The sequence below is a fragment of the Pinus tabuliformis genome, chromosome 1_2 (assembly GCF_031772625.1).
Source record: "Pinus tabuliformis cultivar Carrire ecotype Pingquan chromosome 1_2, CPIR1, whole genome shotgun sequence".
Taxonomy (NCBI): Eukaryota; Viridiplantae; Streptophyta; class Pinopsida; order Pinales; family Pinaceae; genus Pinus; species Pinus tabuliformis.
The window spans coordinates 250,908,785-250,936,124 of record NC_142298.1 but is presented as its reverse complement, the minus strand read 5'-3'; positions in this window follow the sequence as shown (position 1 = coordinate 250,936,124).

Sequence of the window (27,340 nt, the reverse complement as noted above, 5' to 3'; positions counted from 1 at the left end):
GTGGCAACTTGCGTGGAGATGAAACGACTGCTGTTCTTTTTGGTGGCTGATCATGGTCTACACCCCAATCCCAACGGTGAGATGGCAGTGAGCCTTTTGCAACCTGTTTTTGATGGAGCTCCAAGAGATTTATTCTACCAACCTATCAAACTCGAATACTGAAAGCAAAGCATCATACCAGTCCTATCTATGCTAATGAAAACAACTAACCCAACAAGCTGGAAATCCGAATTGCATAGGAAACTAAACAAACTCAAGTGCTGGAACTAATGGTAAATGCATTACAACACGGAGGAGGACTATGGCTCTCAGGTTGGGCCCTCACCTGAGAGCTATAGCTCCTTGATAAAACTCAGAACTAACTCAAAAGTGGCCTTCTTTATTCATAATCTGATAACATGCCAAATTGGCTTACAAAAGAGAACGAAACTTGAGCTGTGCTCCAAAATTACAATAGTAATACGAGAGTTTCAACAACCTAACCAAGGCTAAGGCTTCTATACTTATACAAAACGATGCTCCAACAGATATCCATGATTCTAGGAGCTCGGCTGTTCAATCTATAGTTTAACTGCTGATCCTGTAGGATGGTCATAAATGCTGTTTCCTGTAGAGCAGCTTTGAACTGCTGTTCCTGTAGAACAGCTGGCCGTGTATTAAGCTCGGAGGGAGGCTGAAGTGGGCTCAGAGTTCTTGGTGAGGATCACGAGGAATGTCCCCCAAAACCATGGACAACCTCTCCTTATGTCAGCAATGCCAACTCGTTGTCTCCTTGCCACCTTTTCATTGTCTTTTGCTCCCTTTTAATGCCAAAACCTGGAATCACAATGCATTAGCTACGTGGATAAAGTGCCTATCCTTTCTCCTACAAACAACATGAATAAACTAAGAAGTGTATGCATAAACAATAAAAATGAATGGTTTGAGCAAGCAAAATAGGCCAAAAATGAGCCCAAATTGTACCAAAATTGGGGCTCATCATCACCCCCCAGCTGAACCATTTGCTCATCCTTGAGCAACCTTGCCCCTGCTCCTTGTCCTTGGCCGAGGACTCGGGACCGGAACAGGCTGTTTCTTTTCTGCTTTTGATGGTCCTGCCTTTTCTGCCCCTGATGGTGATGAGGGTGATGCTTCCTTCCCTTTTTCTATTTCCTTGAGTCGGGCTTCAGAAGGCGACTGGCCTATCTTTCGTGTCCAGGAAGTTATTTTTGGGCTCCCTTTTTCGGGGGTAGCTGATTGTTTAGAGGGGGTTCTTGCAATGGGTGAAGTAGGTACATCCCCTGAAGTGGTATGGCCACTGGGTGAAGGCTGTGGCTTGCTTGGGGACATCCTCTTACTTCTCATGGCTTCAGGTGGCAGAGGGGTCTCCCTCTCCCTTTTCTCTTTCGGTTTTGGAGGAGTGCTGAGGACAGCCAGTGCCGCTGCTGCCTCCTTATCGAGGATGTCAGCCTTCTCTTTCTTGTGTTTTGCTTTCTCGGAGCTCCTTGTAGAGGGTCCCTCCTTTTTAAATTTCAGGCTTCCTGTGGAAGACCCTGCTTTGCCCGCTTTCGGGCCTCCTGTAGAAGATTCCTTCTGTGTCTTCGGGCTCTCTAGAGGAGGCTGTTTTTCAATGACCTTCGGGCCTCTTGTAGGAACCCCTCTTTCCAGCCTAGTGATTCTTGTAGGAGCCCCTGTCTCTGTCTTCGGGCTTCCTGTAGAAGCCTGTGGTTGTACTGTCGGGCTTCCTGTAGAAGCCTTTATCTCCATCTTTGGGCCTCCTGTAGAAGCCTGTTTCCCAGCAATTTCCGGGCTTCCTGTAGAAGCCTTGGTCGTTGCTCTTGGGCTTCCTGTAGAAGCCTGCTCCTTATTGATCTTCGGGCTTCCTGTAGAAACCTTTGCCTTTGTTTTCGGGTTTCCTGTAGAAGCCTGAGTTTGCGTTTTCGGGCTTCCTGTAGAAGCCTGTGATTGCGTTCCTGCAGATGCAATTCTCACCACCTTCTCTTGCCTTGTTGCGTGGCTTTTGCGTTTGGCTTTGACTGCAGAAGCTGACGAGGTGCTTGGGCTGGCAGGGGCCACCTCAGCTTTGACTGCCCTGCTCTTCAACCTTTGTTCTCTTGCTGATAGGATGAGGGTGTCCTCTTTGACTTTGTCATCTTCTCCCTCCTCCTTCTTCTTTCGTTCCTTTTTCTGTGCTGGAGCCGGAACTTTTTGGCTTTTTCCTTTCTTACTCCCGGCTGCCGGCTCGTCTTCTTCTCCGTTAGAGGATTCCGCTTCTTCAAGCAACATTTTTATGTTCCCCGTTCTTGATAAGTTCCTAAATGATTCCCAAGCGAGGGGAACTTTATATGAGCGGAGAGCATCCTCCACGAGGAGCTTGACTAGCCCATGGTGGGCTATCTGGTCCGGAATTCCGTCCTTGAGCTTGGTGGAACACTCCATTAAGGATTGTAGTAGAAAGTAAGGAATGCTCAACCTCTGTGCTGCAGGGAGGTCAATCTGGTGTCTTAGTTCGTTAAGCAGCCTGAAGTGATACGCATATACAATGCTATATCGGCCCTCACAGGTGATATATTTCATAATTTGTAGACTGACTTCGTTCCATGGCGGCAACAGGCTTGCCCTTTTGACTCCATTTTTGTCTTCGGTGAATGACTCTTCCGGTGGGAAGAACTCCTTCTTTGCTTGCTGGCTCTGCTTCCGCTCTTCTTTGTCCCACGGCAGACCCATGGGCAACTCTGTAATCCGACTGATATGCTCGGGGGTGAGTTTGAGGCTGAGACCTCTGAAGGTTATCGTGGCCAATGTCTGTTATTTAGGCTGCAGAGCCTGCAAAAATTCCTCGGCTACTTCCTCATCGTAGCCCTGTAGTTTATCACAGAAAGGCATCCATTGTGCTCTAGTGAAGAGCTCAACCACTGCCGGGTTTCTCCTTAATGCATTTGAATTAGTGGGCTCTCGCCTGATAAACCCGCCAGGCATGATGAACACAGTGTTTGTACCAGAGGTGGTGGATACACAGGAAATTCGGTCTTAAAGACAGAACATGCAATGAATTTTCAGACCACAGTGTGATTATACAGCTATCCTGTAGGAGCGATAGTATAGGCACGGCAAACCAAAATTTTTTATGACCACACTGTGACTAATTGCCTTGCCACCTTTTAAGACTTCACCTTCCTGTAGAGCTGCGTGCCTGTAGAAACTGCTTCCTGTAGGACGGCGTTCCTGTAGAAACTGTTCCTGTAGGAGCAGTGTGCAGGCTTCGGGAAGAGCTTTTAGCTGGCTGGCGGTCGAGAGGTGCTTTACTAGCGTTCAGGTAGCCGAGAGCTCGGCATGTCAACATGCAGAGGTAAGCAGAGGATCTACTCGAGTTTTGAAGTGAGGTTGATGGAGATACACGCTTAATCGAGCCGATTAAATTTTGAATCGGCGCAGCTCGTGGCGCGGGGGTGAGCTGTCCCCGTCGGACCGTTGGGTGACGTCACCCCTCATCCGCCTGCACATTCGTTTGTTGCCACATTCATTCCCACAGATCTGCCGCCGCCCTTTTCGGTTAAACTTCACTTCTCGGTTGACGGGACTGATCTTCACGTGCTTGCTGCGTGTGTCTCTCGTCGTGGCTGCCACCTCGTCCTCTGACTATCCCTTTACTAACCGACGTGGCCCATCACTGGCCTTTAGGCCGCTCAACCATTCACCTTTATGCCATGCAAAACAAATCGAAGTAATAATCATGCAGTTTGATGGAGAGAAGGATTAGAACACTTACCTGCGCGCGGCTGCACATGATTTCCAGATTTTTTTAGCGATGGATCCACCTGCCGCATGTGGCTGCACATTCCTGTAGGCTCGTGGTTACAGGATGCTGGCGATGGAGTGGATGGATCTGCGTTCATGCGCCCGTGTTTGATCTCAGATGGCGGTGCTGTGAACGGTCTTCACTTGAGCAGGTCGAACTGTTACAGGATCCCCGCGAGGGGTCTTGTTACCGTTCTTTCTTCTCGGGTGTATGCTGCATGCTGGCGGTTCTGGCTTCTCGATCATGATCCCAGCGTTTCTGATGTATCAACATGGATGTGGTATGGTTCTCGGTGCTTAGTTTCTCTTTGACAGGTGCTTTCTCACGAGAACTGATTACTTTGGTGTGCTGCTGCAGGGATCTGGGTTGCATGGCGACGAGGGTGGTGGAGGACGATAATGGCAATGTTCAGGGGTGCCATCATTGACATGCATGCATTCAATCCACTCCTTAGTCGCTAGATCTTCATTTGAAACACATTTCGGCCATCGTAACCTTCTACAGGAAGTTTCCTGTAGAACACAGAGCTTCCTGTAGAAATTTGGCACTTTCCTGTAGAAGATCCACGTCTTCCTGTAGGAAGACTGTCTGTTCCTGTAGAAAAACTGTATCCTCCTATAGAAGATCCAAAGCATGATAATAACTGCACATACCTTAAAAACATTGTTGTTCTTGGAGGAGGTGTTGATGACATCCTTTGCTAGCATGATGAAGGCCCCTGGCTTGGAGTGGAGAGGCTTCTTCTCCTCCATAGAACATCTGCATGCAAACCTTTTTATTGTGCTGATTGTTTTTTTCTCTTTTTCTTTTTTCTTTTTTCTTTTTTTTTTTTTTTTTTTTTTAGAAAGACAATAGGAGCGCCTCGATGAGGTTTTCACCCCCACTGCCTGCCTTGGGTGCCTCAGAGAGGTTTTCACCCAAGGATCTTTATTTTCCTCTTTTTTCTTGAAAGACAATAGGAGCGCCTCAATGAGGTTTTCACCCCTACTGCCTGCCTTGGGCGCCTCAGAGAGGTTTTCACCCAAGGATCTTTATTTTTTCCTTTTTTTTTTTTTTTTTTTTTTTTGTGTGTGTTTTAGATCCTTCGGGGTATGCCCAAAGTGGATGCAGAACCCTTCTCTATGACCAAAACAGATTTCTCCATAGTGCTGATAAACTCTTGTCTTGAGAGAGGTCTTCTATAGATCTTCAATCGGTGCCCATTTACAAGCATGGGAATGGATTCCTCATCAATGGTTCGAATGAGGACAGATCCATTGTCATGGCACTGTTCCACCACATATGGTCCTAGCCATCTGGTTCTCAACTTCCCCTTGAAATCTTTGAATCTGGAATCATACAACAAAGCCCAATCTCCCGGCTGAAATTGCTTGTCATGGAGATGTTGGTCATGCCACACCTTCCTCTGAAGTTGAACCACCTCTGAGTGAAGGAGGGCCTGCATGCGGTGTTCATCCAGTCCATTCAGTTGCAATAGCCTTTCTTGCTGTGCATGGCTGAGATCTAGGTCCAGCTGAGCTGCCAACCTCAAAGTGTTATACTCAAATTCAATGGACAGCAAAGCTTTCTTCCCATAGACCAGCTCATAAGGTGTGAAACCGGTGGTGGTCTTCCAAGTGGTGTTGTAAGCCCATGTGGCTTCAACTAGGCGATCTGCCCAGTCTTTTCTGCTGCTGTCTACCACTTTGGTCAAGATCCCTTCTAGAGCTCTATTGGTGACTTCCACCTGCCCATTGGCTTGAGGATGATAAGGGGTGGAAGTCCTATGCTTGATCTTGTGATGAGCCAATAGATCTTCAACCAAGTTAGAGGTGAACTAGCTCCCTTGATCGGTCACCAGCTCTCTTGGGTAGCCAAACTTGTAGAAGATGTTCTCTCTTAAGAACTCAACCACCTTTTCTTCAGTTGCTGCTTTGATTGCTTTAGTCTCTGCCCACTTTGTCAAGTAGTCAGTACACACTATGATGTAGGATCTTTGCCTGGAAGAGGGATTGATTGGGCCCACAAAGTCCATGCCCCACTTCTCAAATGGCTCGAGAGTCACTTGAGGTTGGAGAGGCATCTCATCCCTTTGGGTCGGTTTCCCCATTCTTTGGCATTGGTCACACTGGCTAACATATCTTCTGACATCTTGATGAAGTGTGGGCCAATAGTAGCCTACCTGCAGGATCTTGAAGGCAGTTCTCTTTGCCGCAAAATGTCCTCCACAAGGCCCATCATGACAGGTGAGGAGAATGTCAAAGACTTCCTCCTCCCTTACACAACGCCTTAAGATCTGATCGGGGCCAAGCTTGAATAGGTTGCCCCCAATCCATGTAAATGAGGCACTCTTTCTGATGATTTTGCTCTTCTCTTTTGAAGAGAGGTGCGGAGGAAACTGAGCTGAAACAAGGTAGTTTGCTATGTCAGCAAACCATGGAGAGAGTACTGAGATAGCAAACAGATGCTCATCAGGCATCTGGTCATCCACCGTCCCATCTTCATCTGCAGACAAATCCAATCTAGACAAGAAGTCAGCAACAACATTTTCTTTTCCTGGTTTATCAACAATGGTTAGATCAAACTGCTGCAATAAAAGTAACCATCTAATAATACGAGCATTCACATCTGGTTTATTCATCAAGTATCTAATAGCAGCATGGTCAGTATGTACAAAAGTCTGGTAACCAGTAATGTAATGTCGGAACTTGTTCAGTGCATGAACCACAGCTAAGAATTCCTTCTCGGTTACAGTGTAATTCAGCTCTGCTTTGGACAAGTTTTTGCTAACGAAGTAAATGGCATATGGAAGTTTTTGCTCAACTTGTCCTAAGGCTGCACCTATGGCTTTGTTCGAGGCATCAGTGTGGATGTGGAAAGGTAGGGCCCAGTTTGGACCTCTTAGGATTGGAGCTGACACTAACTTGTCTTTTAATTCATTCAAACTCTTCTGACAATCGTCAGTCCAATTAAACTCCACATCTTTTGCCAACAAACCAAACAACGGTGAGGCTAACTTGCTGAAGTCTTTAATGAACCTCCGGTAGTATCCTGTTAATCCCAAGAAACTCCGGACATCCCTTACTTTTTGGGGAGGTGGAACCCTCTTGATGAGAGCAATTTTGTTAGGATCCACCTACAATCCTTGAGAAGAAATGGTATGGCCTAGCACTGTCCCTTCAGTCATTAGGAATTCACATTTCTCAGGGCTAAGGGACAAGTTCATCTCGATGCACTTGGTTAGGACCTTTCCCAAGTTGGACAATGCTTCCTGGAAGTTGGCCCCATAAGGGGTAAAGTCATCCATGTAGATTTCTACTGCATCATGGACCAACTCCGAGAAGATGCTCAAGACAGCTCTCTGAAAAGTAGCAGGAGCATTGCATAGCCCAAAGGGAAGGACTCGGTAGGCAAAGGTACCCCAAGGACAAGTGAAGGTGGTCTTATCTTGGTCTTCCGGGCTGATTTGGATTTGATTGTACCCGCTGAACCCATCCAGGAAAGAGAAGAACTTCTTTCCTGCCAGTCCATCCAACAATTGATCTATGAAGGGTAGAGGGAAATGGTCCTTCTTGGTAGCTTTGTTCAGCTCCCGGTAATCTACACAGATCCTCCACTTCCCATTCTTCTTGGGAACCAACACCAGAGGGGACACCCATTCACTATCTGAGATGGGGTAAATGAATCCGGCGTCCAACAGTTTTTGCAATTCTTCCTTGACAATGTCCTTAAGGGCTGGATTCATTCTCCTCTGGGGTTGCCTAACTGGTTTACAATCCTCTTTGATGTATATATGATGGGTACAGACCGAGGGGTGGACTCCTTTCATCTCCTTATAGCTCCAAGCAAAAGCATCTAAGTGGCTGGCCAATAGGCTACACAACTCCTTCTCCTGGGAAGGAGACAGAGAGGAGCTGATCTTTAACGCTCTCTCAGGGCCGAACTCCACACTTTTGACTCTGGGAGTTACAGGGCTGGTTGTACAAAGGTCCACTAAGGGGCTAGCTTGGGCATTCTCCACCAACTTCTCTAAAGATAGTGCACTGGAAGGTGGATTCTGGATCAGGGTCTCAATTAAATCATCCTCGGTAGGAGAATTTCTTCTAGCGGTATCTAGGGTGCACAGAGGTGCAGAGTACACCTCGTCTTCCTCTCCGTCCTCCAACCAGAGTGGTAAATCATGCTCTAAAGAAGGTTGGGCAGGAGGGTATAGGACTAGCTGCTTGGACATGGGACCATTTTTGATGGTCATGTTCCCTGCCCGACAACTTATGTAAGCATCTGCAGTAGCTAACCAAGGCCTCCCCAAGATGAGAGGATATCCAGTAAGCTTGGCCTTTGGTTGCAGGACCAGGAAATCTGCAGGGTATTCCCAAGAATCAATTGAGACCAAGACATCCTCCACAATCCCTTCGGGAGTCACAGTGGAGCGATCTTCTAACTGCAGTACTGTCGAAGTCTTTCTCAAGGAACCCTGAAGATTGAGTTTAAGCATGGTATCCCTGGTCATCACATTGATGGCTGCCCCCAGATCAATCAAGGTGTGGGGGATAATGGTGCCATTGATGTGTACATCTACTACAGGACTTCCAGGATCTAGGTATTTTGGGCAGATGACTTGTCCTAGCATAAGGTCAGACAGTTGTCCTATGACGTTGATAGTTGAGGCATCTTTCTTCCGTCTACCTGGGTGTTTGAAACACTTCTCCTTAATCAGCTTGTTATATATTGGCACATCCTTGATGGCTTGGAGAAGTGGGATTTTAACACACAACTGTTTGAGCTCACCCAAAAGCTCATCTTCTTCTGGGTTCGGTTGTGTGGTGGTGGTTAATCTCTTAGGAAAGGGTGGAGTAGGCTTTGGTTCACTCTCCTGATGGTTTTCCTCATCCTCTGGGGGAGGAGGTTGGCGATCTGGAAGAATCTTTCCAGATCTAAGATTGATTTCCTGGATCTCCACAGCATAGGTAGGGCACGAGGTCTCCCCAGTATATACCTGCTGAGCCTGTCTATTGTTGGGGTTCGGGTTCGGTTGAGCAGGCATCTGAGGTTGCCTTGGAGGAGCAGGAGGTAAAGGCTGAGGTTGAACTGGTGGTGGAGGCAAAATGGCGGGAGGAGTGTTGTATTGGGGCCTCCACCCCAACTGAGGAGCACTCCATTGAGGTTGCGACTGGGTATGTGAGTGATATGGATGAGAAGTAGGTTGAGTAGGGTACTTAGGTGGATAAGACCATGGAGGAGGCATTGACCAGGAAGGATGAGCAGGAGGACCCCAGGAAGGCATGGGAGTCAAGTGGTTGGGGTTGTAATAAGCTTGAGATGCCCCTTGCATCCCCTGCTGATAAGGTCTAGATCCTTGAGGCCTCCTTTGGTTGATGAAGTAGAGAGGTTCAGTGGGGGCTTCAGTTCCCTGGTACATGGCTTTAAACCCAAGCAAGGTTGGACACTGATTTGTTGGGTGGTCCTCCTCACAAACGAAACACACTTCAACCAAATGCAATGGACATTCGTTCTTAGGGTGTCTTCTGGTGCACCTAGGGCAGAAGACAGCCAAGGCTCTCTCAGCTTCCTCTTTCTTTTGCTGGATCCTGAATGTGTCCAGCTGCATGGCAATGGTATGTCTCACCTCACTCTTAAGATCTTCTAATTGGTTTGTAAGCTCATGTTTGGAGAAAGGGACACCGGTGGAGAAGAGGTTTCCTCTACCTCGTTTTCTAGTTGCCCTGGAATGATTTCGAAACATAGTTTTGATGTCCTCATAAGGCAGTTGGTAAATGTCCCCCCCAGCTAACATGTGAAGGGTGTCTAGGAGATCTTCAGGGACTCCTCGGAGTAGAACCAACTTGAGGGATTCAGGGTCAAGTGTGCACCTGGCCCGTTTATAGCTAAGTTGGAACCTCTCCTCATAGTCCTCTAAAGACTCATCATTCCCCATGGTCATTCGAAAGATTTCTCCCTTGGTTTCCTTGGACCTACAATAATCCCTATACTTGGTATTGAAGGCTTGCTGCATCTGAGCCCAAGTGGTGATGCTATTCCCAGGTAATCCCATGAACCAACGTAGTGCTGCATCCTTGAGAGTGGAAGGGAAAAGCTTCAACTTTTGTTCATCCTCAGTATAGTCATAGGTTCGACAAAGGACAGCAAACTCAAACAAGAAGGTATCCGGATCCTCAGTGGTCAGTCCATGGAAGTGAGGCAAGGCAGAGGGGCTAATGTTTTTCATTTTCATATCCCCATTGGTTTCTCGGATGGGGAAAGCTCCTTCTATTCTCTCATCTCCTCTCCCATTATCAGCCATGGCTTCAGATGGAGTGGTTTCTAACTCTTCTTCGTCTATAGGGTCTTGGTATATCTCGGGATGTTCACCTATAGGTTCCTCTGGGTCACTGTCACCAAAGAAGAGAGAAGGGTGACTTAGTGATGTGGTGGGGGTGTTTGGTAGGAATTTGCCTGATCTATCTCGGTTCCTACGAGGCATGAAAGGGAAAGGACTCTTCTCTGTTTTTAGTGCTTTTGCTTTTTTCTTGTACCTGCAAAACTGAAACAAAGTGATCTACAACTAACTAGATTGCTCAAATGAAATTTGCGGAATTGGAAATATTAATCTAGGAAAGCAGGAAATATTAATCTAGGAAAGCAGGAAATACTAATCTAGGAAAGCAGGAAATACTAATCTAGGAAAGCAAGAAATACTAATCTAAGAAAGCAGGAAATACTAGTCTAAGAAAGCAGGAAAGTCTATGCTACTTTTGCAGAATGGAAATGAAGCAAACTACTTAGCAGAAGGTAAGAGTAGGAAAGTAGAGGAAAAGCAACAGGTGCTAATACTCTGACGCTTCCCTGGCAACGGCGCTAAAAAGATGGTGAGCTCCAGTATTGTAGCAATAATGCTACAACTCCTGGGGCTTCCTGTCTCTTAATTTTATCAACCCGGTAGTTCGTACAAACTTGGAAGCGACGGTGCTGTATGCACAAGTACTAGCCCTTGTCGCAGCTGTCACTTGGTCAGCTGGCACAAGTCCGCTAGGGCTTAAGCCAACTTCTATAGGCTCACAGAAGAAGCTTTATCAATGATGGACGAAAGTTAACTTCAAAGAAAGGCTACTCTACTTGACAAACTGAATCAAAAGCAACTTAAAGCATGTAAATCTATGAAACCCTAATTTAACTAGTCTATCCTCTATAATGCAAAGAATGTGGGTGCAACTCTTATGAATGCTGTCATTGCCTCTAACAAGTATGAATGCATGGGTCTAAGCTACTGGCATCATGAGAAATGTGTTTTTGTGTTTTTCCTTTAAGTGTGTGGAATGATTGTGACCTTGGCCTAACTAGGGTTTGATTGTGCAGGTGGGATGGAGATGGAAGGAAAGTGTGGGACAGGTTGGGGAGGCTTGGAGAGGTTCCTAAGGATCCTCAGCACCCATCCACAGAGGTCCCTCACGTTCAGAAGCTCGGCAACGAAGTGAATGGCCTCCTACAGGAAGGCTGCTGGGAATTCTACAGGATACTCTGTTTTCTACAGGATGGCTGTGCACGTCTACAGGATGGTTGGTCGTGGAGATTTTAGGAGTGGATGGAGTGTTGGAGTGGTGTGGGAGGCTAAGGGAGATGGAGATGGACCTAATGATGTCTTAGGAAATGGCAAGTCAGACGAAGGAAGGGTGCATGCAATGGGTTGATGTTTTGGAAGGGTGAAATCAACGAGAGTGAAGGAAATGGAGCGGTACATGGAATGAGAGAGTTGGAGGGCAAGTGAGTGAGGTAGAGGATGAATAGAACTTGCAGGTGGATGGAAAAAACGACGAAGGAAGTGGCTTGAGGAAGAGCAGCGTAAATGAAACAAATGACCTGTGCATCAAAACAAGAGATTCATTAACCTATTATGCCATGAAACCTACAAATCCGAAATGGAAAACAAGAAATGAAACTAATGCGTGAGAGTGCAGTATGGATCAATGTCGAGAATATATGAATGGATTTTCAATAAAAACGTTCATGTGGCAACTTGCGTGGAGATGAAACGACTGTTGTTCTTTTTGGTGGCTGATCATGGTCTACACCCCAATCCCAACGGTGAGATGGCAGTGAGCCTTTTGCAACCTGTTTTTGATGGAGCTCCAAGAGATTTATTCTACCAACCTATCAAACTCGAATACTGAAAGCAAAGCATCATACCAGTCCTATCTATGCTAATGAAAACAACTAACCCAACAAGCTGGAAATCTGAATTGCATAGGAAACTAAACAAACTCAAGTGCTGGAACTAATGGTAAATGCATTACAACACGGAGGAGGACTATGGCTCTCAGGTTGGGCCCTCACCTGAGAGCTATAGCTCCTTGAGAAAACTCAGAACTAACTCAAAAGTGGCCTTCTTTATTCATAATCTGATAACATGCCAAATTGGCTTACAAAAGAGAACGAAACTTGAGCTGTGCTCCAAAATTACAATAGTAATACGAGAGTTTCAACAACCTAACCAAGGCTAAGGCTTCTATACTTATACAAAACGATGCTCCAACAGATATCCATGATTCTAGGAGCTCGGCTGTTCAATCTATAGTTTAACTGCTGATCCTGTAGGATGGTCATAAATGCTGTTTCCTGTAGAGCAGTTTTGAACTGCTGTTCCTGTAGAACAGCTGGCCGTGTATTAAGCTCGGAGGGAGGCTGAAGTGGGCTCGGAGTTCTTGGCGAGGATCACGAGGAATGTCCCCCAAAACCGTGGACAACCTCTCCTTATGTCAGCAATGCCAACTCGTTGTCTCCTTGCCACCTTTTCGTTGTCTTTTGCTCCCTTTTAATGCCAAAACCTGGAATCACAATGCATTAGCTACGTGGATAAAGTGCCTATCCTTTCTCCTACAAACAACATGAATAAACTAAGAAGTGTATGCATAAACAATAAAAATGAATGGTTTGAGCAAGCAAAATAGGCCAAAAATGAGCCCAAATTGTACCAAAATTGGGGCTCATCAGGCATACCCATGCTCAGGAAAAGTAAAGCATGTCCACATATCAAGTACAAGCGGATCCACTAAGTATACAAGTATAAGATGACTGGAAGATACATAATGGATCATCTGATCATAATGAGTAAGTACATGTCTGAATATCACATATAAAACTGTCAATGATGCTGAAAGATGCAACGGATCACTGATATCAAAGACTGATCCCAAAAGGTACCAACTGAACATGATGGAATAGGATGGTACTACACTGCAAACTCAGGTGCCAGCATATAGAATGTCGCCATGACTGACTGCAACATATAAGGTGGAGTGGTATCAACTAGCAGCAACAGGAGCAACTGTCAAGTGAACCAATGAATGCTGATACAACCTGAGGTCTTCACCGACCGCCGTGGTACATTTCTACACCATGGGAATGAATGATCTGAAGTCGACCATGTGAGAAATCATTTGATTACCGGTCATTGATGTATACCGTTAACAAACACGAGACTACTCACCGATAATGATAATGAGCGTCAAGGTACCCAGTACAATCTAACAAGTGTGAATAGATGAGCTGAAGTCGAACACCTGTAAGAATCTATCGATCAGGAGACAATGTTGGTTTCCGACTGTCGATAGTGAAGGATCTGCCACTAATGACTGCAAACCCCAAGGTACTGCCAAATGGACTCTAGATCTTTGCCCCAGAGCAATGAGTCGGAGTCGATAGGGAAAGATCCGCTTGAAGGAAGGCATTAAGGCATCCTCCATCAATCTAGCACGAGTGTAACCCGTAGGCCAATAATGTGGAAGGAATCGGACGAAAAAAGATGTAGTAACCCAACCGAAGTACGTTTCTGGCGTACAAAAGATGTGGCTAGCGCACGGCAGAAACCCTCTGAACCAACCAATAATAAAAGCTGACACAGAGGCGAGGTATCCACCAATAGGGTCAAATGGAAACCAAGGTACCGCACGAATCCCAATGTGTGATAATGTATGCTGACGTCGAACACAAGGGAAACCACTCAGTCAAAGACCCATGATACTGATCGATGCTGAGCACAAGGTGACCTATCAATAATGAAAATAGGGCCAGGGTGCGGCTCTAGGCCTGTCCTCAGAGCAAGGTGTCGTCGTCGATAAGGACAAGACCCGCCAGCAAGAAGTCAATGGGGACCTTCTCAAACCGGCACGAGTAAAGGACCAATATAACTGATGTGATGATAGACATGACACTGACAACCAGGGATGGCCGACTGAAAAATGAGTCAAGAGACACCGCAGAAAGGCCGACTCAGGCTAACTTCCCTTGAAAAAAAGCACGACTCAATGTGACTATGTGGCAGCATATGATGAATCTGTATAAGTTCGTCATGCAGGAGGCATGAACGAACCCTCCATATGATTGGAAGAGATAACCAATCGGGGGAGGACTGACTCGATAACAAGGTTATGGCATACCTAAGTCAAACTAAATCCCACCCATGCAGAGGAGACTTTGTTTTGAGTGCTTTGTTCAAGGGCGACACGACTGACTCTAGCTGCCAACAATAAATGGAAATAATGTCCCTGTTCCCACTCTTTTTTGGAATATTTAATTTTTTTGTCTTTTTCTGATAAGCCGGAAAAAGAATAAAAGAATGCTATGGTACAGTGGAAAGAACGAGTGTCGGTGAAATAGATGATCTAGTTCCTGGGAAAGGAACGTTCCTATGCTCAATGCAGGGAGGTGGAAACTGGTCAGTGACACTCAGAGGTATGTTCCTTCCACGGATCTGGGTATGTCAAGCTGCAGAAGTCAAAGGTATGCAAGGTTGATTTTGCAGACGTCATGGTCAAAAGTTGGCTTAAACACGAGTCCAAGTGAAGCCGGCTCTAGGCCAAAAGGTGCAAATGGTCAACATGCAATGCAAAAGTACAACTCGACACTCATAGGAGCCTCTAGGGTATAAGGCCAGAACGAAGCGAAGAAGCAAAGAGGAATGAATCTTCAACGCATAAGTCATGGCGGGACTAAAGAGGACTCCCGAGCCTAGGGATGAAAAATCAGCATGAGTGCCAAGCGACAAAAAAGGTACTAACTAGGGCACCCATGATAAGGTAGGCTCTACCACACAAGTCATGATACTTCTAAGCAATGAGAAGGTTCCGCACCATAACTTGGTGGGGTCGATCCTAAGGCAAAATGGGAAAGGAAAATGATAAATGCACAATGCAGGCGGAAAAACCTAACCTATATGCCAGTTTCGACAACCAATACCTGTCAGAACGGAGCAACCATAAACTTCCAAAGGAGACATCTTCCAAGTTCTGTGAACATAAATAGGAACACTAGACGAGAAGTTAATGCATCCCATATATAAACTTCATATAAGATCTTGTGTTATAGAATACAAAACTTGAAAATGCGTACCTCATATGTACAATATGGTACAGGGGACCACGCAGCCTTGCGGCTTACGCATAAAACCCTTTGCAGGGCTCAGGCCAAGGACTCCTTTGGTAGTCATAACTCATGGCTTCAAAGAGTTCCTCCTGTGAAGGCAAAACAAGATCTGAGAAATCATGAGAACTACAAGGATTAAAAGAGGGAATTAAAGGGTCCCATGTCCCTATAGGATGAATCTCTCGGTCAACTGCCGGGAGCAAGTCCCAAGAAGGAGAATAATAAGTCAAAGGATCCTTCTCAGAAGCAATTGAACATTGAGGACTCAATGCCACATAATTCACCCGTGGCGGGGTAGAGTCTACTTGAACACTTGGAACAAACCAAGGGGCATTCTGCAGTAAAGTCGAATTAGGGTGGTGATTATCAGATGCAAGCTGATCAATAGAGACAATATTCCCGTTATGAGGGAAGCACATTACTCGAAAGAGTGAAGACACCACAGCATTAATAGCATAGACATAATCACGCCCAAGTAGCATATTAAAGTCTAAAGGGTTATCAACCACCATCATATCGATTAAGACAGTCTTCCCACCTAAAGTGATAGGCACTTGAGGAAGAACCCCCATAGATTCACCAGGCCTTCTATCATAGGCTAACAACTGACTCTGAGCTATCAACAACTTTGGGGAACCCAAAGCTTTCCAAGTCAAAGAGGATATAATACTTGTAGAGGATCCTTCATCCACCATACATCGATAGACATTTGTGGAATTAACCCTGACCTTTACTTGGAAAGGTGCAGCGGAAGGAAGACGAGGCTCAACAAGACTATCCCAATCAAAGGAAACTCTCTTAGAACTTGGAGGGGGAACATTCGAAGAAACCGGAATGCCCCCTATACTAGAAGACTCTGTACTAGAGATCAAACAAACTCTTTTGTTAGGCACTTCACCCCCCAAAAGAGGAGTGTAATCGGCCAGCGATTGCACTGGCTCTACCACATTATCAACCAATGGTTGATGGGATTGATGAGAAACCATATCAGGTTCAGGAGTAGAAGTACTTTCAGATTTGGACCAAACCCTTTGAACCTCTGGAATACCAGGGCATAAATGAGTAAGATGGTCTCCCTTGCATATCTTACAAGGGAACTTAGGTTTAAAACTTCTACGTCCAGGTTTCTTACCAACCGCCATTCTGTCAACATGACTAGCAGTGGTTTTCGGAGAGCCTTGAACATGACTTGCAGAGGTCGGTGACTCTTTGCTAGTATGACTCGCATTGACTAGACTCATACCCCCAGCATGACTTGCAGCGGCTGAAGACTCATCTCCAACATGACTTGCAAAGGTTGAAGATGAAGTGCTAGTATGACTTGGAGTGACTAGAATTGTGCCCCCAGCATGACTAGCATTGGCTGAAGGCTCATCTCCAACATGACTTGCAGAGGTTGAAGATGAAGTGCTAGTATGACTTGCAGTGACTAGAATTGTGCCCCCAACATGACTTGCAGTGGCTGAAGGCTCATCTCCAACATGACTCGCAGAGGTTGAAGATGAAGTGCTAGTATGACTTGCAGTGACTAGACTTGTGCCCCTAGCATGACTTGCAGTGGCTGAAGGCTCATCTCCAACATGACTCGCAGAGGTTGAAGATGAAGTGCTAGTATGACTTGCAGTGACTAGACTTGTGCCCCCAGCATGACTTGCAGTGGCTGAAGGCTCATCTCCAACATGACTCGCAGAGGTTGAAGATGAAATGCTAGTATGACTTGCAGTGACTAGACTTGTGCCCCCAGCATGACTTGTAGTGGCTGAAGGCTCATCTCCAACATGACTCGTAGAGGTTGAAGATGAAATGCTAGAATTATTCTTCTTCTTTGACTTCCTTTTTCTCCTCTTTTTAGATTTCTTATGACAAGAAGGAGGAGAAGAAGGAACCCCAGATTTCTCTTTGAAAGAAGATGAACAATTAGTACCCATGTGATGCCCTTGAAATAAAGCATTCAACTGAGAGGATTCAAGAGCATTTGGAATATTCGGAGTGGACCACAGCCAAACGGGTAGTCCAACATTCAACCCAGGAATATTCAAAGTGGCCATCAAGGGAGTACCAACGTTTCCAAAGAAAGGAAAAGCACAAGGATCCCCTTTCGGGAGGGCACCTTGGTTGGTTTCCACATGAATATTGGCCATATCTAACTGTTCCAAAGACCCTTCCCCTACGGGAATGTAGAAATAACTCTTCAAGGAATATGAATAAGCAATCAAAACCTTTGCCCTTGAGGAGGCAACTCCACAACTTCTGAAAGAACAACCAAAAGCCTTTCAAGATCGGTAGAGTGGTAAGCCAGTCACTCAGACCAAAAAGTCCAAAGGTGACTAGACAAAAATACCTAAAGCCAACTATATACAAGGAGCAAAGATCACTCACTATAAAGTACCTAAAGATACAGCCAGTCAAACAACTTCCAAGTATTTCCGCTCCGGGTGGTGAGGACCGGACACCAAAATACGAGAAAGTGAATCAAAGGGCCTTCCGAAGATAGTCTGGGATAATGACGGCCCAGTCCTATCAGCGAAGGTAACAGAGGAAGTTACGCTGACCTCCTAACAACAGCCTGCGCCGGTGCAAGCCCCCAAGCTTCGCAAGGGTGCCCTCCAGTAGTACTGTCGAGAGTGATGCAACGTCGACCTCAGGTGCCACGGGATTCCCCTCCGCAGCCACCTGTGTAGATCCCTAGGAGAGGCAACTATGGGCACCAACTCGTCGCAGAAGCCAGGCGGAACAGTCGTGAGGTAAGTTCGGACAAGTAGGAGAGGGGGTATCTCTCTTCCCTGTCTTCACAGACCCTCGTGCTTAACTCCCAGATCCGGAGCTTTCCTGGTCTTCCTAACGCTATTGGATTTACTCTCGTTAATCAGACTCTTATGTTTGATGTTTTATGTGGCCTTGGAGAGCTAACTCTCCACTCGCCTAATCCAAGGCCCTAAAATCCTAAACTTGTTGGTGTAACTGACTAAAACAAAAAAGTTCTAGTGGATTTTAATTTAGCGCTTGATTTTATTAGGCTGTTCTTTAAGTCACAAGGTAATGGAAGTGAAACTAGTGGTGTTTTTTGATGCAAAAGAAATTAATAGAAACTTAATTACATGCACATGCACTTTTTCGTTTTTCGATGAAAAGTAATCTCTAAAGGGTTCAGAGGAACTTCTAATAAAACAAAGTTTTTTGCTTTCTTTTCAAACTCCACACTCACAAAAGCTAACAAAGCTATGTATGCATAAAAAGGGATGCAAATCTATCCTAATGCAACAACTATATGTGAATGCAAGATTTTAAGACTACTCGGCAAACAAAGAAGGAAAGTTGCTCACTTATCAAATTTTGTCTTGCCACTAAAATGCTTAGATAGAAGATGATGCGTTACCAACCATTTCGTCCAAACAATAAAAACAAGTTCTAAGATAAAAACAAAGCACTTTCACTTCGCAAAAGGGAAATCAAATGAAAAGCAAGTTTAAGAAAGCGAAACTCAAAACTTTCAAAAGATTTTCTTTCAATCAAACCGAAAAGTCTTTTTCAAAGGAAAGCTCTCAAAAATACTGACACCAATGATTGATAAATAGGCAACCCAACACTTTTGTGAATTGACACCTTTCAAATGATGAAAACTCAACAAAAATAAAATGTGTTTGAAATCGCTTTTGACAATCAAAAGCAGCAATGAAAGTCCAAAAGATCAAAAGACAAGTTTCAAGAAAATGGTAACAAACAACTTTCCCGAAACGAAGGAGCAAACGGTCACAAAAATGATTTCGTTAAGAAAACAAAAGGGTCATCAACACAAAAATGAACACAAAGCTTGAAATCCAATCTTCCTACTCTGCCAAAACAGAGCAGTCAAGATTCTTAACCAGAAATCTTGTGTGTCAAAGATCAATGACACTTGCAATCAACGAAAACAAGACTAATACTCCTTATAACTAGAGAGAGTTCAGAACAAGATTCCCCCTGTTGAACAGAGGACTGTTACTGGAAAATGACTGCTTCAAACTGACCCAAACCACCAGACAAACATTCAGCAAAAAGAAAATTTATAAATCTTGAAAATTATGTAATATACGCGCCTGCAATTATGTGCAGAATGCATGTACACGCGACTGTAACTAAGGAAACATGCGTATACGCGGGTTCACTTAGTGCAACTTGCATATATATGCTTCTGTAATCCAGAAAAAGAGCGTATCTGAAGTCTTTCAAGAAAAATAAAAAACACAGACTGAAAAACTGGAAAAGCTTGGAGTTCAAGAACAGATCAGACAGTCAGAGCCAACAAACATAGGGGCTGAGCCTTGATTGACTTGAAGACTACCCAAACTAGGAACAACAAGAGTGTTGTCCCCAGTGGAGTCGCCAATTCTGGTTGAAGGGAAAGTACCCCTAGGGTCCTTTGGGCTAAGACTCTACCAGACTGAAAATTGCTTATTCAAAGAAACACACACACAACCATTATCTTTACTTTTAAGCAAATTCTAGTGTTGAGGGTACGTACCTAAGGTCCTACGTTCGAGAAGGCCTTTAGGGTCCAAACCCTTCTTGGAGTTCCCTTCTTCTTCCTTTGACCTGTAAGACAAACAAATCAAAGAACACAACAGTACATGTACAAATACTTATGTATAAACCATCTTTATGCTATAAAGTTAGTTATAAAAATCTTTAAGTAACCACTTGCATAAGAATTCAAAACAAGAATCTCATAAGCATAAAGAAAGATTGTTTCGGGAACAAAGACGTGTTTCTTTATATATAAAGGCAAATAAAGTACATATAATGGAAAGATATCACCTGAACACCTTCAGCAGGCTCCAAGCAAAGCTTCCTCCCGGATTCGTTCCAGCCTCAAGCCTCCAACAAGAGCTCCTTCCAAGTCTTACTCAATGATGATATCAAGGATGAATGATCACCAATACACATGGAAACAAGGGTTTCCTATGCAAAATGGGGGAAGTGCAGAAAGCACCAAGGACTTCAGACCTGGTCTATGGGGAAACTCTCAGCATAATAATCTTGCTCTTCTTTTCTCTCTCCCTTAGGCCTTCCCTTTGATGTCTTTTTATACCATCTCCAAAGTAGTTTTTTAGTTAGGAGTTGGTTGGGAACAGTTGGGCCACGGGCACTAACAGGTGATCAGCAGGTAAAACCCGCGATCTCCGCCCGAAAATAAGGAATTATATATTTTTTTAAGTGTTTTAATACATACACGCGGGTTGGGTATACACAGACCCGCGTGTACACATGTTTAACTCAGGGCAATGTCGCGTATAGGGAATAAAACACTGTTTTTTAAATTTTTGGACCAGGTCTGGAAGGAGGGGTTTCCCTAGGCCATGAGTGCAGCATCACAAACCATAAGAGTGAGATTTGGAGCTATAACTCCAAATCAGGATGAGGGACCAGGATGTCCCTAAGACTGCTTTAAGGTGCCACTATGGGAACTTCAAGTTCTTGGTTATTCCCTTTGGCCTAACCACTACATCAGCCACTTTCCCGTCTTGCATGAACCATGTGTTTCATGGGCAGCTACATAATTTTGTGTTGGTTTTCTTTGATGATATCTTGGTCTACAGTCAGATATGGGAGGAGCACTTGCATCTCTTAGAGACAGTATTGCGCATACTGGAGGAGCAACAGTTCTAAGCGAAGTTGTCAAAGTAAAAGCTTGGTTTGACAGAGATTTTATACCTAGGGCACATCATTGGGGAGGATTGAGTTAGATTCCATGAGGAGAAGATCGGGGCCATCAGGGATTAGCTAGAGCCCAAGAATGTGATAGAGTTGAGAGGATTTGTGGGCATCTACACTTACTATAGGAAGTTCATAAATGGTGTCTCTCAATTTTCAACACTCCTCATCAATCTAATGAAGAAGGGGGCTTTTGAGTGGAAAGCTACAACGTAAGAGGCTTCTAATCGCCTCAAACGGGTCATGAGAAATTGTCCCATATTGGCACTTCTATATTTCACCTAGCCCTTTATGTTGGAGTGTGATGCATTCGAAGAGGGTATTGGCACAATTTTGATGCAGGGAGGGTGCCCCATAGATTTTGAGAGTTGGAAGTTATTTCCCCATGAGAGGTTGTACTCTATTTATGACAAGGACATGCTAGCCATCATGCATGGGCTAGCCAAGTTCAGATAGTACTTAGTGGGGAATCGGTTTCTGGTCAAGACTAACCACAACAGACTTAAGTTTCTTGTGGAGTAGAAGCAATTGCATGAGAGGCAACAAAAGTGGGTGATTAAGATCCAAGCATACAATTTTGACATCGATTATTTCAAAGGGATGAACAATGTGGTGGAAGATGCATTGTCTAGGAGACCGACTGCCCTTTCGTTGATAAGCATGGCCCTAGATTGGAGGGAACAGTGACCGGTGGAGTACTCTAAGGACCAGTTTGTGTGTGAGGTCCTTGATGGCGAAGTGGAAGATGAGTGGTACAGGGTGATGAATGAGGTGATCTACTACAGAGATTAGATTTACTTGGTGCTTGAGTCCCACCCAAGGGAGGAGATTTTATAGGTTGCCCATGACTCATGACTAGTTGGGCACTAAGGGTTCATGAAGCATACATGGCCATGAGAGATCATTTTGCAGCAAGGGGCCTCAAGGATGATGTTCTGAGGCATATGAGGGAGTGTGACACATGCTAGAGGAAAAAGGGTGAATAGTCACACCCTGCATGCATGTTGAAGCCACTTCCTATCCTGAAGGGGAAACGGGAGAGGATATCGATTGACCTCATTATTGGGCTACCCACAGTATAGGGCAAGGACTACATTTATGTGGTGGTGGATTACCTGATGAAGTTTTCCCATTTCTTTGCCATCTCAGCCTGGTACTCGGCATCACACGTGACCAAACTATTGTTCAGGGAGGTGTTTTGGCTACATGGTCTTCCAAAGACCATTTTCAGTGATTGGGACACCCAGTTCATAGGTGGATTCTATAAGGAGCTATTTCAGTTGGTGGGAATTGAGCTCACTCCAAGTACTCTTATCACCTTGATACATACATGAATATGGAGATACTTAACAAGTGGCTGGAGGGTTACTTGTGTAACTATGTAACAGTTCAACAATGATCATGGATATGATGGTTGCACTTTGGTGAATACTGCTACAATTCCACGTACCACATGTCCATAGGTATGTCTCTATTCCGAGATTTGTATGGTTATGACACATTGTCTTTTGTTGACATTATGTTTGGAGACAGCAAGGCCCCAAGGGCTAAGGATTGGATACCGAGAGTCAAGATTTCATGCGAGCTCTCAAAGACAACATATGGATGGCCCAAAACTAGCAGAAGATTTATGCAAACAAGGGAAAAGTTAAGAGGAAATTCAAAGTAGGGGACTTGGTCTTCTTGAGGCTTCAACCATACCAGTAGTCCTCACTCAAGAAGAAGGGGTCCGAGAAGCTCAAACCTTGCTTCTATGGATCGTACCATGTCACTCAAAAGGTTGGGAAGGTAGCATATGAGTTGGGGCTACCCCTGGGGAGTCGAGAACACAACATATTTCATGTGTCTTTCCTAAAAAAGGCATCGGGGTGGCAGGTGATAGCAGCTACAAAACTACCCCCTATGGATGATGAGGGGCATTTAGTGTTAGAGCCAGAGACCATTTTGGATACACGGGAGAGACACTTGAGAAAATGGGTCATCAAGGAGTTTTTTATCATATGGAGGAATCTGCTAGATGAGGATGCCACTTGGGAGGGGGAGCATATACTTCAACATCCTTCATTGCAGTTGCTTAAGGATAATAGCGTTTTGGCGAGGAAGACTGTGATATTCCCACTTAGAATTTTTCTAAGTGAAATATCAATTTTGTCAAATTTTGATATAGCACACAATTGTACTTAGGAAATGTGGGATAAGAGGCCCCACATATGATTTTTGACTTAGGAGCACTCCAAACATTAGAGTTGCGGAAAAAATTATGGCCTTAGTGGAGTGTGGAGGCCACCTCATGGGAATTTCGACCCACATGGAAAATACACATGCCTTGGAGGGAAATTCGATGGGTGAAAATTGATGAGGGCCCACATGAGTGTGTAGGAGGTATCTTGAAAAAAAGTGGGGGGAGGCACTCATTTGGTAATTTAATCAACTATTCAAAAATTGTGTATTTGACATAGCATGCTTGAGCTGAAGCCGAGTCTGTAGTGTTTTTTAGCACAAGAATGTCTCCGAGCGGAGATCTCAACCCTTGCTTTGGTGGAATTCGAGTGTCAACCCAAGGAGGGAGTTCCATCCTTTTTCAGTGTTCCAGTAGTGGAGTGTGAGTTTTGCATGGAGGAGACTTAGCGAATAGCGTAGGGACTACACGAGGTTTGTAGGAGGCTCACTTGGGAGCTGTGCTGTGAAGGGAGTTTGGGCTTGATGTTTGAGGTGGAGTCCGAGAGAGCCTTTTCTAGGTGTTTGAAACCATTTTTGGGAGAATTTGCAATAGGATAGATAAAGGGATGAATTTCCCAACAGAAGATCCATAGAGACAAAAGAGGGTGAATTTCTGGGGTAAACCATAGCCCAATTCCTTCGTGGGTTATTCTGGGTATATTGAGGGGAGTCTGGGTTAATTTCCTAGAATTTTCTGAGAACTACAGGAGGACCCAACAATAGATCTTATCACCCAACAACATATATCTGGGGAGTTCAACATAGAGCCAAGAGATAGAGAAGAATCATACTTGAGGGGAATTTCCTATTGTTCATTTGGTCTTAGCCATATTTCCTTGAGAAAGCCTAGGTGCATTCTTTCCAACTCCTAATTGTACCCTCTTCAAAATTTAATAAAATGGATCAACATCGTAGTTTTGGTGCATTTCTATGATCTGATTTGTGTGTTTAAATTTTTGTGGATTTTGTCTATGTTTTCTTTGCATATTAACTATAAATTTTCCCTAGGAATATTACAGAAGAGTCTCCCTAAGCAAAGGAATAAAGAAACCTAATCTACCATGTTCCACCCACACGTGCAAACTAGGTTTTTGTACGAAGGCTGAGAATTACAATCAAGAATTGCAAGTCCAAATTTGTGGTCAAAGGAGAAGTTACAGCAATTGTAAAGAAAGTTTGACTTTGGTTGACTTTTTGGAAGAGCAGTTCATCAAGAAGAGGTTAGACTTGGTCTTGGACGAGTCTTTGTCAAGTGTCTTAGGTCTTGGAATTCTTCATTTGAAGATTCTATAAGAAGAGAATAATTCTTGTGGGTTTCCCTCTCAAGAGGAGAGGTTTTGGCCCTAGCTAGCAGCCTACATCTTGTGTCCTTGTGTACTACTGATATTCATGTTTTGGTAGTTTTTTTATGATAATAAAAACATAATAATAAGTAAAGAAGAAGCTAATAAGAAAGAAAAGTAAAATAACATCACAAGCAATTATCAAAGTAAGAGAAATCACCTTAATATAGCTATCCTTAATTTCTCGACTTCATCCTCTACCTTGATCCTAGATTCTTCCAAGGTACATTGAGCCCACAACTCATCAAAAGGTGTAGTTTCTTTCTTTGAGTATACTCTCATTGGAAAAATGCTCCAATCAGGTGGCAAAGCACAAATAGTCATTTTAGAGTAAGAAACAATTTCCCTAATCCCTTCCAATTGATCCCTTATTTGTGATATCTTAATGAGATAATCAGCCATGTATTCATCCTTTGACTTCCTTATTATATAAAGATGATTCCCCAAGGATATATTTTGACCTGATGTACTTATGGAGTATAACTTTACTAACTTATCATACATAGTCTTGGATGTCTTCAAATCAGTAATAAAGGGAAGAAGATGATGTTTTATAGATTCAACAATGCTTCTTTGTGCCCTTACTTCTCCCTTCTTGTATTTTTCAACTCTTGAGTATTCTCTTTTTCTGGTACAACTACTTCACCAAGGACATATTCCATGACTTCATTTTCTGTGTGTGCCAATTCAATCCTCTTCTTCCATGCTAGGAAGTTTTTTGATCTAATAAGCTTGTTTCTTTCCTTGGAAAATGTAGTCATATGGTCTATTGATTGAGACATAGATGACAATATAATACTTACTTGTCAACCAAGAGTCATTCGTTTTGATGGTCTCTAACAATCTTGATTCTTTCAATACCTTCAAGGAGACTTCAACGATGCCCTAGATTTATGACTTCTAGGATGCCTTCAACAATGGTGTCTTTGAATAGCTTCAAAGAGTGAATGATGATCCCAATATTCCTTGATGCTTCCTCTTCTTCAAGATGATGCACTAGAGAATATTCAATAGGACCTTGTCTTTCCTTCCTTCAATGAGAGATTGATGATGAGGTCATATTCAACAAAATATTGATTTAGTAATTCTTTATTCTAGATCAATAGGTCTTATTATTCTTTAATTGTGTCCTTTTGCTAATGATTCCCTTGGACAAAATAACCCTTCAAGATGATCTTACAATTGCCTTTTCGTGTTAAGTTGGCTCTAATAAAATGTTGGAGAATGCAATAGGGTAGCTATTGATTCAATTTCTCCTTAACCTTAATAATTTCTTGTTAACTTTATTTATCTTTTTGTGTTACTTCGTTTGATCATTTCATCAAATAATTATCAAGAACAAAGAAAATAAAGAGAATGCAAACAAGTATTAGGATCCAAGCCAGGGAAAAACCCCTCCAAGGGGAAAACCCAAAAAATATCATCTCTTCTTATAGAATCTTCTTCAAATGAGAAAACCAAAACCCAAAACCCGAGACCAAGTTCTCCTCAAAGCACCAAGTCAACCCTCCAAGAAGCCCTTCTAATTGGGTCAAATATAAACGAAAACAACAAGAGTCAATCCTACTTAAACTAGCTTCTAGCTTACACTTTGACCCCTGACTTCAACTGGAAACTTTGACTTGCAATTCATGCTTGCAATTTCTGGCCTTCTAGATGTTGCAGAAACTCTAACCTTCGCACATGTGAGAGAATAAGGCCCAAAAAATATTTTTTTCCTTATCTTCTTGTCTTCTACTTGATTCCTTAACCTATTCTTTAGCTTTTTTGATTCTTTTTGCTATAGATCGGACTCCTTGATTGATGAGATCAAATTGGTGCTAAATGAGGTCGAATATTATTCTATTTATAGGCTTTCCATGAGGTTGAATTCCCTTCTTTAGGCCAACTTGTCACGAACAGGGTTGACTTGTGCTAGGGAGCTTGTAAGAATTTATAGACTCATAATTAATATATTTTTCATGTTACAAATCTCCCAATAGGGTCTTATACAAATGATAAATACTCTCTTGAGTCAAGAGAAATATTCCTTTGACATGAAAAACCATAGAAGCATGAAGAACATGCTTTGACCTAGATGACCATAAAAATGGAGCATGAAAACCATGCTTAAAATAATTTTTTTCTTTCTTCTTTTTCTCATAACATAAGATATACATAATGAATTGAGTACATTGACAATTATGAAGACTGAAACTAGTTAAAATTTCCAACAAAACGCAAATTATTTAACAATAATTTATGATTTGGGTGACCTAATATTTAACTCTAGAGCCCTAATAATGGTATGTAATTAATGTTAAGAATATGCTATGTAATTAATGGTAATGTTATTAAATTTTTAACATTTCCATTAATTGTTTCAGGATGCTAAAGAATGGTTCCAAAAATCTTTTCAGGATTTCAGGGTTGGGGGCATTGCAAAGTTTCCATTGGAATCTGTCATGTACGAGGGTATGGAACTAGCATTTAATCAAGAGAACCAAGCCTTCTATGTACTTTGATCTCAATGGCATTGTGTTGATTTTTCAATACTTTATAATCTGATAATACTTCCAATGATTCTTTAGCTAATTATTCTTGTGTCACATTTATCATTAAGCAATTACACATAGAAAATCTCAAACATTGAAACAATAATGACAGTAGGATCATAAAGATAAAACCGAATAAAAGAGAGACAAAATTTTACCCTAGGAAAACCCTAATTAGGGAAAATCACAACAAACTTTTCTTAGAGAAATTATCCAATGCAACAAGAGATACAATCTAATAGTCCAGTAAACTGGCCATAAATTTTACCTAGTTAACTTGTAGTCAAACTCCTAGAGATAGGCTGATTTCAGCCACTTTTTGCCCAAAACTTTGGCCTCTTACGCAAAAAATATGCGTGCTAAACAGAAGCTCGGCCTAC